The following is a 3,126-nucleotide window of genomic DNA, read 5'->3' as shown; positions in this document are numbered from 1 at the left end:
GTACCCATGTTCCGAAATAAACATATATGTAAACTGGTGTTAACTGGAATATACCACCCAATGTACATTATATTATAAATACAGTCCCAGCGCAACGAATCACCCTTTGCCTCCCGATGCCCCGGAAAGAGTGGCTTCTAAGTGAAACAAAAACAGACGCGCGGTAAGCAATTTGCTAGTTAGCACACGAATACAGCACCATAAAACATTTAAAACAAACCTAAAAACAACAGTGTAGCCTGACAGTAACTTAAAACTTTATTTCTAAACGTGCGCAGTGTGCTCGGTTGAACGAACGAACGAACAAACTGGAATTCCTCAAGCTGTTTTTGTACAATACGGGTAAGTAATGAACAGTCGTGTGCGTTACTTTTTATTGACCCAATTATCGATGCATTCCGTAACAGGCTAGCAGCTCCGTTACAGAGGTGTTGTGTGTGATAGCAATATAGTAATGAAATGTTTTATTATTAGAGCCAGCTCTGTCTTCATGGCTCCCTCCAGCCACCTGTTCCACAGTGTGGGTTTAGATGTTTAGTTTAGGTCATTTTATTTAAAACAATGGCACCAAAGCACTATTCAATCTCCTGGCTTCAAGGGAATGGTAGGGATGGATGACTGCTAAAGTAAATGCAACAAAGAGTGAGGGAAAAAAACAGCCTACGCTAAGCCACAGTTAAGATTCAGGTATACTGCTCTTCAAAAAGTGTGGCTTCCAATTCAGCGACACACCTGTATTTAATGACCTACTACTTACACAGGAGTAAGTACTTTGGCCTAAAAAGGGTGCATTATTTCTGCTGGTGTGAATGCAGTGGATTGCTGGTGTGTGCATGGCGTACAGGCAGACTTACCTGCAGGAGGTTGCTCTTATCCAAGGGCAGAATCCTGGGCCATGGGTGAGGAGACCATTTGTACTTGATGTATTGTCATGTATGGACTCTTATTAAAATAAATAAATCAAGCCTGTTTTAGCGACACTCACCTGTCCTTGTGCATTGGTGTGTTGAGGGTGAGATAATCCTGTGAGGGGCAAGGTGTGGGGAGGTCGGGGTCTTGCGAGCTTATGACATTAACATTGCTTATTATTGTTTTAGTATTTTGTGGTAATAGATAATGTTAATGAAACAAGTCAATTTGGTGATGAATTTGAACTTTGTTAGTTTCATAGAGGAGTGTCCATTCATTATAAAGAGCTAGCATCAATAACCAGTTTTAAAATTGAGACACCTCAACCATGGCTATCTGTACGTGCACGAGGGGGTTATTATCATTGTAGGCCACTACATGCATGCCCATGTTGTAATTTTGATCATCATCATTTGAGGAATGCATACTCCAGCTGGCATAGGCAATCACCCTCTTCTTACCATCTTGCACTTGGGGCGGGACAGCACTTACAGAAACAGGAGTGAGAAATTTGCACACACCAGAACAGACATGGTCAACACGGCCTCCCACAGTCCTTCAAACTCCAGATGACATGCTGGTGTCCACATCACTGGCTGGTTCTTTTTCCCCATAGCCACGGCCCCGCTCAGCAGCAAGCACTGTACAGAGGTGGCAACAGGTGGCACTTCTGAGGCTGAAGCATCAAACCATGCTGCCGCAGCCACAAGAACGCTTGCTGAAAGCAGCTCAAGCAAGGGAAATCAGGAGAAGAGTAAACAATAAACCATCCAGATGAATCAGTAAAGATTCATTTAGCTGGTCCTCTAAGCAGCACAGTAACAACAGGGCTGGGTCATGAGGCTCGATGTCATATGCAAAAAGGACACTGGGGACACTCTGATTCAAAAGACACTGTTTGACTGTTCCACATGTGGTAATACATACATTGTGAGACAATGCCCAGCATATGGAAAGAACAGTGGTAAATGCAAAGGGAAAAACCATTTTGCCGGGATGTGTTTTGCGACTAAAGAGATGACAGTGCATTCTGTTAAAAATCATGAGGAGTAAAATCCATTTTCTATTGGAATGGTCCAAGAGGGCTCAGCACTGGGCACACTGGAGACTGATACCTGGATAGCCCCTCTGTTAGTCAATGGCACTATTGTCCCTTTCATGGCAGACAAGGTTGCTCAGCCAAACCTTCAGTGACACTAAGAGAACATGCAGACTGAATGCTAACGTGAAAACCAGCCATTACATTACATTAAATTACATTACATGCATTTAGCACATGCTCTTGTCCAGAGTGATTTCCAGCACAGTAAGAACATAGGTGCCTCCATTCAAGTGTCAGACCAGGCTAACAACACTCACAGACCATTAAGTGTGAACAGCATTCAAATCATGCCACACGGTAACTTGTGCAACCTGACTAGGCAACAGAAGCTAAGTACACTATGATGCACCAGTCACTAACACAGAATGCAAAATAAACATCAGATCCTAGAGGTAGCAGGTGTTACGGGGCAGGGATTGAGTCTTGCTTTAATGTTTATTATTGTGCCAGATGGACATAAGTCATTACTGGGACGCCATCAGCGATCCAAGCTGTGTGCAGGGTGCCTCACAAAGCAACACGAGCAAAACCCATGATATGGCAGTCAGGAAGTGTGAAGACATTTGTCAAAGTTTTGGTGCACTGCCTTTCAAATGCTCCATTAGACTCATAGAGGATGCTCATCCGGTGATTCATGTGCCAGGGAGAGTGCCCTTGGCTTTACAACTGCTGATGAGATTCAGCCAGACAAATGAAAGTCCAGGCCATGCTGGACATGGCAAAGCCCACAAACAGAGAAGGTGTCCAGAAGGCCCTGGGCATGTTTAACTTTGAAATTTGTCCCCAGCTTTGCAGTGAGAATGATTAACTTGAGGAAGCTGTTGCTGCAGCAGGCAGTTTCAGTGGAATCATGAGCATAAGAGGGGATGGACTAGACGTGCTCTCCAACCTCTGCTGACATTTTTCTGTCCATGAAAAAAGATGAAAGTGTCAAAAAATGGGGAAAGGGATGTCCTGCTCCAGGATGTTAAGGGTGTATGAGGTGATATAGACACTGATAAGGACATTGCACTTCATGTGGATATGGGCTGCACATCACTGCCTGCTTCCACTGAACTCACTAAAATTGTAAGAAAGACATCTGAGGATCCTGTCTTGAACAGATGGATCATGCC

The sequence above is a fragment of the Megalops cyprinoides genome, chromosome 4 (assembly GCF_013368585.1).
Source record: "Megalops cyprinoides isolate fMegCyp1 chromosome 4, fMegCyp1.pri, whole genome shotgun sequence".
Lineage (NCBI taxonomy): Eukaryota > Metazoa > Chordata > Actinopteri > Elopiformes > Megalopidae > Megalops > Megalops cyprinoides.
This window is presented reverse-complemented; position numbering follows the sequence as displayed.